At 40.9% G+C, this 12,727-nt stretch overlaps 1 long non-coding RNA gene across 2 annotated transcripts; it reads right to left on the reverse strand.

Annotated features, from left to right (window-relative positions):
* Positions 1–8,589: 8,589 nt before the first annotated feature.
* Positions 8,590–12,512, reverse strand: LOC105356129 (uncharacterized). Of its 2 annotated transcripts, none has more exons than XR_013650525.1 (5): positions 12,359–12,512; positions 11,475–11,703; positions 11,189–11,348; positions 9,570–9,647; positions 8,590–9,476 (listed from the first exon to the last, which is right to left on the reverse strand). It is a non-coding gene; the product is annotated as an uncharacterized LOC105356129 (long non-coding RNA). The 2 variants fall into 2 exon arrangements; XR_910372.4 differs by having other exon boundaries at positions 9,570–9,650.
* Positions 12,513–12,727: the final 215 nt, after the last annotated feature.

Here is a 12,727-nt window from a genome sequence, read left to right on the forward strand (position 1 = left end):
TCTGTAAGAAACTGAATTTTATTTTGAAAAGCAAATCTGGACACCTGTTGGTTTAGTTTTCTGCTCGTCACTGTTTTCCTTCTTGCTCATATTTATTTCTCTTAGATTTGGTTCAGTTCTGTGTTTGGCATGGAGGGTTCCCAACCTCTGACTCTGCAGCTCCTCCATTTATGCTTCTCATGCTTCTCCTGTTAAAGCTGTTGCTTCAACACAATCCAGCATTAAGACTTGGATCTTTGTGCATTTACGCTCACACACATCCACTCTCTGCAGGCTGTGTGTCACCATAGCAACACTTCTCTTCGTATCCCTGCCGTTCTGGTTGCATCTTCCTCCTCTTTCACATCCAACAGAAAATCCATACGAAGTGAAAAACCAGAGGAACAATCAAGTCCCACAGGACTCACAGTGTTGGAGTTTGTCACCATCCACTTCCTGCCAGTCGTCCAATTTGATTTCTTCATCACATATGTCTCTGTTGGGAACGCCCAGCTGATGGAGAGGGAAAGAGACTGCCACAGCAGTGACCACTGAGCTGCTACACTTTTGTGTTGTTTTACCACGAATACGATCAGTTTTTACTAAAGACAAATACAAATATGAAGCTTTTCATGCAGGTTTAGATCAGGATTTTCCAACATAAAATGTTAGTCTGATGAATGAAAGAATCAGAATAGAAGGATTTAAAAAAAAAAAAAACACAGAATGAACATTTGCTTTAAACTGAATTTCGTTTTTGATAAAAATACTTAAAATAAAAAGTAATAGAAGAGCAACAATGCTTTAAAAATGTCTGCAGTGTCAGGAGCATCATCTGTTTGGGTAAGTGAGTGTCTGCTGCCACCAAGTGGAGATTTTGACAAAATACAGGATACTTGAAGTCAATCTGAGAAGGAGCTAAAAACCCAAACTTTTCAAATAAATTCTTCTCTTTGGAATACTTTAGTGTTTTTCTGCCTTTTTCTGCATTAACCTCTAAAATTCTGATTTTGAATCATGTCCCCAAGTCAGTGGTTGATGAAAAAAATGTGATGTGAAACTGACCATTTTTAAAGTAGTTTCTTTTTTATTTTATGTTAAAATTAAAAGGTGTGCCAAATTTGCAAAGTTTAATTTTTTAAACCGTTTTTTTTGTTTCAACAATATTGTTTAGATATATTATATGAATTGAGACCATGTGGTACAAATAATCAAAAGGTTTTAACCCTTGTTCTATCTTAGGCACTTTAACATTGGGAGTTGGGTCATCTAGACCCACTAGACAGTGCTCTGAACCTTTTTTCTACAATTATTTGTGATCTTCACTGGTGTCCAGGGATTACATGAAATCTTTCTACTAGGGCTGGGCGATATTGGATTTTTCATATCACGATATTGTTTTTTTCATATTGTGCGATAACGATATTAAAACGATATCAAATAACTATATTTTTCAAAGTAATCTTTATTGCACACAGTTTTAAAAGACCACAAATAAATTCAAATGTTTGAACTTTCAAGTTTAACAGAAAAATAGACAAAAAATTGACACACAATTATGTCAATATAAAAAAAAGTGCAATAAACTAAAAAAAACTCCCAAGAAACTCCTCAATTTCTTTAAAATGCTCTTCAAGAAATTAAAGAAAGCTTAAAACAAAAATGTTCTTATTTAAATACTTTGTGCAACTTCGAATAGCTTTCAAAGACAAGTCAAAAAAGAACAACAGATCAACTTAAATGGCCTCCTATTCTGTGAGGCAACAAATAGGCACCATGGTCAGTGTGATTTCTGCTAAATGAACAAAAGCCTACAGATTGCGGGCAAGGAAGACAAGTGTATCAACCATTTCAGGTTTTAAAGCTGCCCTTTGACAGGTTACAATATTACCCCCTGTACTAAATACCCTCTCAGATGGGGTGCTGGTCGCAGGGATACACAAATAGCGCTTTGCCAGGCAGCTAATCCTCGGGAAATTTTCTCGTGGATTTTCCACCACTGTAGTGGGTCCATTTCACTGTCTGGATCTGGTGCCAGCAGGTAGTTTTTGAGCTCCTTTTCAACTTTTTCTTTGTCAGTGAGTCCTTCACTGGGGTGCGATTTCTTGAAAAAGCTGCCCAATGATTTTTTTCTGTTTCTTCTGTGTTGGTAGCATTGTTGCAGCTTTTCCCTCTTCTGCTCCTTCCGTTCTGGCTGAAGTAGACAGCTCCTCGTTTTGAGCCATCATTTCAGACACTGCTCTCAGTTTGACAGCATCCACCTTTTCTGCATCAGTGTATTGCAGCTTGAAGCGTGGATCTACCAGGGTTGCGATATCAAGCAGTTCGTTAGTAACCTGGTCATTGTACTTTTCATCAAGGTATGCCATTACTGCCATCTTTATGTCCTTTGTGAGCTGTGTTTCATCATCAGATGGTTTCAGAATCTGTGTTCTGAAAAGATGAAGCATCGGCTTGAGGTATGACACGGTCACATAACAGTCTCCAGAAAGTGAATCTGTGAATTCCATCAGTGGATTCAGGGCCAGATGCAGAGACTCCAACACATCCATGTCTTGCCAGGAGGGAACCAAGTGCCTGGGGCCTCATTTATAAAACTTTGCGTAGGATTTGCGTCAGAAGTGGCGTACGGATGAAACATAGGACGTGCGTACGCACAGAAATATTCGGATTTATAAAACCGTGCGCACGCACATCTTACGCATCTTTCCTTTTATAAATCACAACCAATTCTAAATGCAGCGCAGCTTTTGCGGCTTCATGACACGCCCATAGTTGCCCATAAATAGTCCGTGAAACGCCCACAAATGAATATTCATTGATTGCGAAACCATGGCAAACACAGAGAGGAAATCAAAAAGACGTAACTTCACTCAACGTGAAGTAGAAGTTATAGTTGACGAGGTGGAAAAGAGGAGAAAAGTGTTGTTTGGAGGGCACAGTGTGGGCATTACTAATGCCAAAAAGGCACGTGAGTGGCAAACTGTGGCAGACGCCGTAAATGCTGTAGCCTCACAACCTCGGACCGTGGCCGAAGTAAAAAAGAAATGGTCGGACATCAAAGTCGCGGCAAAAAAGCGTCTGGCGCTGTATCGCCAGAGTGTGTCTGCCACGGGGGGGGGGGGGGGGGGGGGGGGACACCGGAGCTGACCCCTCTTGAGAGACTGGCGGCAATAATTGGGGAATCCCTTTTAAGGGGAGTGGTGACTGAGGCGGAGGGAGACACCGACGCGCCAGATGCACCGGGTGACACACCCCCAAAAGCCCGCAGAGGTCCAAAGGGACGGCTCGAAGAAGTCGGAACCGGCTCATAAGACACTCGTCCTCGTTTGCCAGCAAGTCTTCTTGCTGTCTAAGGATGCGTTCACTCCGAATTCTTTCATTTGCCACATCTTCTAAGAGCGCAAGATCAGCCATTGTGCGTCATTACGCATTGTGATGGGGCATTTTATTTCTTTCCATTTAATTACATCTGACAAGCTACAGATGTCGGTAATAATCCACGTGGAAATGGGAAAATGTTCCGCGCAAATGTAATTTCTTGTTGCTTTCTGAATGGTTGAGACATACGTTGTTTTATCAAAAATAAAACAAACTAAAGGCATATGCATGAATACCATAATTTCATAGCTTATGAAGAAATGTTTTAATATGAAAACAACTTTCCCCAGTGGACAATTAATACGTCCGTCCGTCCGTCTGTCTGATTTGCACGCATCTGGCGGCGCGTGCACACGCAGCGGCTCCTCTCTCCCCTACCTTCAGTGTTTTTTGGCTTTATCTTTTTGGGTTTCAAGGATTTATTGTTTTTAAAAGAATGTATTTTAAGTCGTAAGTCGTTTATTTAGTATTTTATATGCTGCTTGCACTGTGGGGTGGGAGGAAAGCAATTTCATCTGTGCTGTATGTCTTACGGATGCAGCATATTTGACAATAAAGCTGACTTTGACTATATCTGCTCCACCAGACACACACTGACGAGAATATCAGTTTTGTACAGTATTTCGTTCTGTTCGTGTAGGCTGTCAATTGTAAGACTTGCTTTGTGAAGTCTTAATGTTATTTATGAGAGGCAGTATTTTCACTTTCACGTGTTTCTTCCATCTGCCGACGGTGTCGCCATTTCTCATTTCACCCGTTTTTGTGCGTACGCCTGGGTCAGAGCTTGCGTGAAGGACCGCACATTTTCCCATCAAGTTAACTTTTTATAAATCTCAACTGTTGCGTAGAGAGTGGCGCACGCCTTCTTTTGTGCGTATGCAACGTTTATAAATGAGGCCCCTGGTCTTTTTATCTGCACTGAGGACCTGAGTGATGGCTTTATGTTGCTCCAGAATCCTTTCAATCATTTTTTGGCATGAACCCCATCTGGTGGGTGATTCTGTCACCAACTTGTGCTGGGGTAGGTGAAACTCATCTTGAGCAACAGCCATGTCTCTCTTCTTCTTCCAAGAGAAACTGAAGGCAGCCACCACTTTCTTACACACACCCACCGCTCGCTCCACCCGTTAGTCTTTTCCGACACTCTCTGTGGATTAAAGGTAAATAACAGAAGCAAAATTAAACTCAGAATTAAAATTTCTGTAAAGTGATAAATAAAATTCTGTCTTTTTAATCTATGCATTTCATCATTTCTGTAATGAGTTTGATAAATATGTGTATTTTTTTTTTTTTTGCTTTGACTACAATGCTTGAAATAAATCAATAAATCAAATCAAATTCACAGTTCTTAAATCATTCTTATTTAATTTGGCACAAAACCTAATTTCGTGCCAAAAACGTAACACATTTTAAATTTTGCCAATATTTAGATCTTATTTTTTTTATGTTTACTTAAGAGTTGATAATGAGTGATAAGCAACAACATTATCACCAGTTTAATTTTTTCAACTTGTCTTCATTAATTGTTAACCTTTATTTTGCTGAAATGATTTAATTAAGTGTAGGAAAGGGGATGATGTGCTGCATTAAATTTGGATCCTGGTGAAATCCAAGAACATTTATCAACTTGATTTACACCCGAGAATGACTGAATAAATGAGTACCAACACCAACAAAAAAAATGTTTTTGTCATTAGTTTGTAAATGTAGATTTAAACATCACATTATGTAAAGGGGGTTAAAGAAACCCACACAAATAGGATTGGTATTCTGCTCTGCAACTTACCAACTGCTGAGTGAAGACGATGTCCAAAGCATTGCAGCCGGGTCCAGTTGTTGAGTGATGTGGCCTTCACTATATTTGTCCCACTGTCGGTTGTGATGCAGACTTGTTTGTCTTCACTCAGTCCCCAAGATTCAAGTGCGTCTGACAGGCCCAAAGCAATGGCTTCACCCGTGTGGTCCACAGGAAAGTAGGCAGTTTGAAGACATTTGCTCTTCAAATTCCAGTCTTGGTCAATGTAGTGAGCAGTGAGGCTAAGATAAGGTTCCGACGTGCGACTTGACCACAAGTCAGATGTGGTAGCGAAGTATGACACATTTTGGAGCTCCGTCTCGACAATCTCTCAGCACTCAGAATAAAGCTTTGGCAGGGCGGTCTGAGAGAAGTGTTTACGTCCAGGTAGTTCGTAACGAGGGTCAATTACCTTAATTAGCCGCTTGAATCCGTCATTTTCGACTGTGTTTATTGGTAGCATGTCTTTGGCCAGACAGTAGGCTACAGCATTTGTGATGTCGCAATGTCTCTTCGATTTTTTGTCGTATGGCGTTACATTGGAAAATGCCGAATGTAAAGACTGCTGCTGCAGCGCAGGTCTTACCGTTGTTTTTGTAGTCTGACATTGAGCATGCTCGAGGGGGTGGTGCTGCTTTAAGTGAGAAAAAAGGTTGGTGGTATTTCCACATTTATTAGGAACGTATCTTTGGCACAATTTGCAGTAGACGTTACTTTGATCTGTGTACTCCTGAGGGCTTGTAAGGCATCATTAACAAAGTGGTCATTTATACTAGGACTGATACTATGGGAGCTGGTCTCAGAGTATTTTCTCAGAATATCACTAAGTACTGGCTGAACTGTGTGTTTAAACTCAGACACAGAACGGTCAGTTAAGATTCTTCTAAGCTGTTTCTTATTCACTGGGGCAGAAGGATGTTCCAGTGTAAGCTGGAAGGTAATCAGAAAGTGATCAGAAATGATGGGGTTAAGAGGAAGGACACTCAGCTGGCTGATCTCTATCCCATGGGTTAGAACAAGGTCCAGGGTGTGCTTATGACAGTGAGTGGGTTCATTCACACTTTGGGTCAAACCAACATCATCTAATAAAGCTGCAAAAGCCTTTCCTAGGCAGTCACTGGGGTCATCAACATGAATATTAAAATCCCCTAATATTATAATTTGATCAGAATCTAAGACAATAGTCGATAGGAAGTCGGAAAACTCAGTTAAAAATTCTGAATATGGGCCGGGGGGGCGATAAATAATTATGAGTAAAACAGGTTTTCGAGTTTTCCTGTTTGGGTGACTTAAAGACAATATGATGCTTTCAAATGAATTATAAGCATTTTTAACTTTAGGGCTGAGAAGTAAGCTAGACTGTGATATTACTGCCAAACCACCTCCTTTCCCTGAAATCCTGGATTTCTGATAGTTAGCATAAGTGGGGGGGGTTGCTTCATTCAATCTAACATAGTCATCCTGATGGAGCCAAGTTTCTGTTAAGGCTAAAAGACTAAGATTGTTATCAGTAATTAACTCGTTGACTAAGAGGGACTTGGAGGAAATGGATCGAATGTTTAATAAACCGCATTTAATGACATCATAATTCTGCTTGTGAGAACTGCTGTCTGTCACTGTAAGGTTTCTATGACGCGCTCCTTTCATTTGTCTTTCAGCACATAAGCTAAAGCTAGGACCTGCTTGACTTTCCCTGCATGGGTTTTGCACCGGCACTAACCCTAAGGGAGGCTCAGAGGAGCGTTTTACACTGCTGCTCTGCGCCCGGGTCTCGTCTCTGGATTGTCAGGTTAACAGACTAAGGCTAGCAGAAATGTTTCTAGAAAGAAGAGCGGCACCGTCCCGAGTGGGATGGACGCCGTCTCTCCGCATGAGACCGGGCTTCCCCCAAAACGCGCTCCAGTTATCCACGAAACCAACGCCGTTTTCTGGGCACCATCTAGAAAGCCAGCGGTTAAATGATGAAAAGCGGCTGTACATTTCATCATTGACTAAGTTCGGCAGGGGACCAGAGAAAATTACAGTGTCGGACATCGTCTTAGCCAGTTTACACACCGAAGTTACGTTTAACTTAACCACCTCTTACTGTCTCCGTCGGGCATCATTACCGCCTGCGTGAATCACGACTCGACGGAACCTGGACTTACTCTGAGCTAACATCCTAAGGTTCCCCTCGATGTCACCAACTCTGGCCCCCGGATAACACCTGACAGTAGCCGCTGGGAGCTCCACGTTTCTAACTTCAGAAGAGCCTATAACCAGAGTTGAGTGTTCAGCGGGTGTGTCGCTGAGGGGGGAGAACCTATTACTAACGTGGAGTCTCGGGTGCTCTAAGTTTTTGCGTTTAGCACTATGTTTCCTCCCAACCGGTACAAACCCCTGACTGTCTCCCGGCTGTTGGGAGGGCGCTGGGGTGCTAGCTAAGTTAGCCCTGGTAGCGCGGCCCGCGCTACGAGTAACGACCTGGCTAGCCGGCTTAGCTTCCACTGTGCGGAGCCGCGCTTCTAACTGCTCCAGCCTGGCCTCCAAGTCTAACACAAGACTACACTTAACACACCTACCCCTATCTTCACTAAAGGAGGCAGGATCATCAATAAACATATGGCACATGGGGCAGGAGAGAGGAGGAGAGGCGGAAGGAGTGGTGGCCATGCTAGGTTCTAAGCTAAGGCTAGCGGTGTTTAGGTAAAGAGAAGTGGTTTATTTAGCAAAGTGAGAAAAGTGAACAGCAAGCGGTTTAACAGTGGTGAATTCGCTAATGTGAATGTGAATATTAACCCAGATAACCCTTAGAGTAAGCAATAGTAGTAAGGCTAATGCCAAACAAGAGGACAGCAGTCACACAGCTAGCACTGGGAATAGCTCACCCGGAAATGACGTCACAGGAAGTCCACGGGGCCACAGTTAAGTCATGGTAGGAAGAACACGTCAATGTAAGGGGGGGGGGGGGGGGGTGTCATAGGATAGCACAAGGGCTAAAGATACAAATATTAAGGTTTTCATGCAGGTTTAGATTAAGAGTTTCCAACATAAAATGTTTGTGTGATGAATGAAAGAATCAGAAGAGATTGGTTTAAAAAATACATAAACACAGACTGAACATTTGCTTTAAATAGAATTTCCTTTCTATAAAAACAACGTAAAATAAAAAGTAATAGAAGAGCAACAATGCTTTAAAAATGTCTGCAATGTCAGGAGCATCATCTGTTTGGGTAAGTGAGTGTCTGCTGCCACCAAGTGGAGATTTTGACAAAATACAGGATACTTGAAGTCAATCTGAGAAGGAGCTAAAAACACAAACTTTTCAAATAAATTCCTCTCTTTGCAATACTTTAGTGTTTTTCTGCCTTTTTCTGCATTAACCTCTAAAATTCTGATTTTGAATCATATCCCCAAGTCAGTGGTTGACAAAACAATGTCATGTGAAACTGACCATTTTTAAAGTAGTTTCTTTTTTTATTATATTTTAACATTAAACAGTGTGCCAAATTTGCAAAGTTAAATTTTTTAAACATATTTTTTTGTTTGAACAATATTGATTACCGGTACATATTTTATATGAACTGAAACCATGTGATACAAATAATTAAACAATTTTTTGGAATGTTCAGAATATTTCCATGAGTTTTTTAAATTAGAGCACTTTGGCCTAGGTCTTTGTCCTGTTTGGGACCCAAGAATTACCCCTTAGTGGTATAAAAGTAAAGGTTGGAAAAAAGTCTGTTATACTTAGAAAACTTCATAAAGCCACCCTTTAAATTGTATTTTATTTCTTTTAATGTGACACAATCTTGCTATTTAAATCAAATTACCCCAAAATAAGGATTTTCAAAGCTAAATTTTAGGTTAGCCAGGGCTGCTCATTCCTGGTCCTTGGGATCCATCACCCTGACTGTTTTCCAGATCTCCAAGCCCTGCTAGCTGTTGATCAGCTCAACCAGACGTCTCCACATTCTGACTGGATGAACACAACCGGTACCAGCTAATCAGCAGAAAGCAATTCAGGGAGAGTTGGAAAACAGGCAGGCTGGTAGATCTCAAGGACCAGGGATAAGCAGCCCAGAGTTAGATTAATACAAGATTAATGAGAATAATTAACTGCAGGTCATGATTAACTAATCACACCCAAAAATGAATCGCATGACAGCACTCATAAATATGTATCTTTGCAGAAACTCCAGGGTTGAAGCCAGCTCAGTTGGATAATGACTGTTAAAGCAGAAGTAGCTTCTGAACATCAGGCACAGTGCTGCAATGTTGTTGTGTACGATGGAGCGGTCCAAACTCAGCATGAACCTCCTTGGGGAAAAGCAAGACTGTCCTAAAGACAGAACAATGGATAAAGTAAGCATGTCACCCATGTACAGTGCACAAAGACAAAACCTTTAGATTTAACACTTGAAACTTTACTTACCACATACAATAACAGTTGGAGTCAACGGCACCTGCTGCAGCTGGACCTCGTCTGCATCTTCTACAAGAACATGGCATCCTCCTCATTAAAGTAGCAGAGCAGAAGAAAGAGCGTCTCTTTAACATCTCATCTCTTCTGAGCAGCCACTCTGCTCTCCTTGCATCATCTGCAGCCTTTTAGTTTGGAAAAACTTCTTGCTTTCATCATTTCTGCAACCAGGGGGGTATTCCAGAAAGCAGGTTATGCTAGCTCCCACGATAAGTTTGAGGCTAAGGAAGTTGATAACCTCAGCTTTCGGTTCCAGAAATGGAGGTATGTTTCAGGGTAGGTCAAGTTACCATGGCAACTCATGCTCTGAACATAACCTGGTCCGGAGCAGGTTTAGTTGAAGCTTAGTTTGTTTACAGAGAGGGGAAGCAGCATGGCGTGTCCATTTGAAGATGATTTAGTGGATGAAAAAGCTCAGATAATACTTTTTCCACCGTGAGAGGGTGATAAGACCACATATGGATGTTGGAAAAAATAAACTTTTTTACTTTGATCTAACTTAATTATTTGCTTCAGTTAAGATAAATCATTTTTTTGTTAGGTCACCTTAAAAATAACACGTAGTTTTCAGACAATTATTTTCCTTTCGTTCAAATTAATTCAATTAAGTAGGTGTAACTTTGGTGCTGCAGTTAGATCGGCACCGCAAGGGATTCTGGGATATTATTCCCTTTGCCTGTCTGGACGGATTTGGGTTTAAGTGTGGGTTTTTTACAAAATGTGTTTAGTTGTATAGCTGTTTTACCGTGTTTCGCCGAGCTATTTTGTCCTACTATGCTTACGTCTCTGCACCATGAGTGAGAGTGAAGGAAAGAATGATGAGTTTATATAGCACCTCTACCACCCAAACCTGTTATGACAGTGATGGAATATTCTGTAATGAATTTTTGCACTCCGTGCATTTTTTTCCGTTTTTTTTAATGTTATAAAAATGAACACATCTGCCGGCTCAAACTTTCCGTTCTTTTTATTGTTATAAAAATGAGCATATCTGCCGGCTCAAACTTAGACATATGAAAGTTCAAGAAATATAAGTAATTAAGATGGAAAAAAGATTAATGGAGTAATGTGACATTTAGTTAGAAAAATACGTAAATTTGAGTTGTATAAACAATTATTGAGTGTGAATTAATGTAACTAAATTATTTAAATTATTTTTCAGCCGTGTTACTTTTTTGATGGACGTATAATCTTTATCCGCCGTCATTAAAATCTCAGACTCCGCCTCACTTCCGTCTCAAGTGTCGCGCTTTCTTTTTTTTTCTCTCCACGCGTTTCCATGGTGACTCCAGAAATCAGCGATCTATTGAGAATGTCTTTATGTACCGTGCGTTAACCCAGGGTTACCAAGTCGAGCGTAATTACGCCAACTCATATCCGGTCTTTTGGAACCGACATACCCAGAGTAAGCAAGTTCAGGCGGATTTCAGCCAGAGTTCAGGCTTAAAGTCGGGCTAGTTTAAACATGCTTCCTGGAATACCCCCCTGAGGGCAAACTATTTCCTTCCTTAGTCTTGGGCCAGGTCTCTTTCCCCTCTCCAAAGACTGCACAAATTTCTCAGAAAACTTACTCCATGGAATTTCAAAGCTGGCCTTCCAGTCAATGTATGTACAGTCCTCGGGTTCTGGAAGATGTGGATGATGAACTTCTCTGTGACTATAACAAAAGTGATGATGATTGTGCTGGTGAGGTCTCAACAGATGACGATGTGCTGTTCTCTGGCGTTTGGTCTGCAACAAAAAACAAACAAACAGTATAAGTGTATTAAGTGTACACTGTACTGTCAGTGTGTTACCCATTCATATTCATATCCACTTCCGAGTTACAAAAACTCATTTGTAATGTTTGAGACTCACATTTCAATTTCCAGAAAGCAAGACGTTTCCGGGCTTGAACGGGTCTCAAAGCTGGCAGCAAGTCGGCCTCTTCTATGAATCGTAGATCCTCATACAACTCCATTTATTCCAATGGACTGCAAGTGTTCTTCCAGGATGTCTTTTGTGGCTCTGGTAGGACCTCCACAATGGCAGTGTGGAGGAACATGGGTTCTGATTCACTCATTTTCACGTGTAGAATTTAGATCACCTTGAATCAGAGAGGGAAAAAAAAACTTGTAGGCACATTTTATACAGCACAAAGTAAAATCTGGAAAGGTTTTTAAGTATGATTTATGATTCACTAAAATTCTCGTACATATCAGTGTTGACATTTGTTGGCTTAGCTACATCTGTGCTCTCTAAACATCTCCACCACTGACAGAGGGCTGAGAACATGTTTTCCGAATATGCATACTTAAATTTTGAGATTATGCTTTCTAGACATATGAGCAGTTATGATGACTTTACTTTAAACACATGTCCATAGCCAGTTTCAAAAGATGACATGCCAGGCCAAACGTCTGCAAGATAATCTTTTAAACAAGACAAAAGGTTTTAACAGCGTAAAATTGCACATTTTGAAGTTTGCAATAAAGGAAATGGTTTGTGGTGTCGTCACACAGTGTGAATGGGATGAACCCTGCAGGCTCATTCTGTAAACTCTGCACTGCAGATAACTCTTCAATGTCTCTATTTTTTTTATTACAAAAAGAACAAGTTAACCTTTGTAAAATGTAATAATTACTTATACAGCCAAAGCCACCGCGAGTAGCCCAGACGTCTGCAGTACTGGCGGAGCTAGCTTAAAACACCTTTAGCATTCAATTGAGTTCAGCGTTGGAGGAAAGAAATCGCAAACTTACCGTGCAAACTTCAAAGATTTTACTTGAATCTTTTCCAGACAAGCAAAAAAATGTTGGAGATTCATCCCACGGATCGTTAAAACACAGAAAAAATACGACAAAAACGCTCGTCAAAAGTCTCTCGTTCTCTGCACTTCTCCCGCTTGCAGATTCCGGCCCGTTGGTGACGTCAACCACAGAGTTTTCCCTCCCACTGTGATCAACCAATCAGAAATCTGTGTCACGTGAGGCTGTGATACAGTTTAAAATTCAAATCGGGTTAGTCCAGGCTTCTGTTTGTTCAATATGATGCAGACTAAAATCAAGAAAAAAGAAAATATTTTCAGCTTGTAAGGCTTCATGAGGGGGGATTTTTGAAGACAAAGATAA

Source organism: Oryzias latipes, chromosome 17, assembly GCF_053564925.1.
Source record: "Oryzias latipes strain Hd-rR chromosome 17, Olatipes_Hd-rR_3.1".
NCBI classification, from domain to species: Eukaryota; Metazoa; Chordata; class Actinopteri; order Beloniformes; family Adrianichthyidae; genus Oryzias; species Oryzias latipes.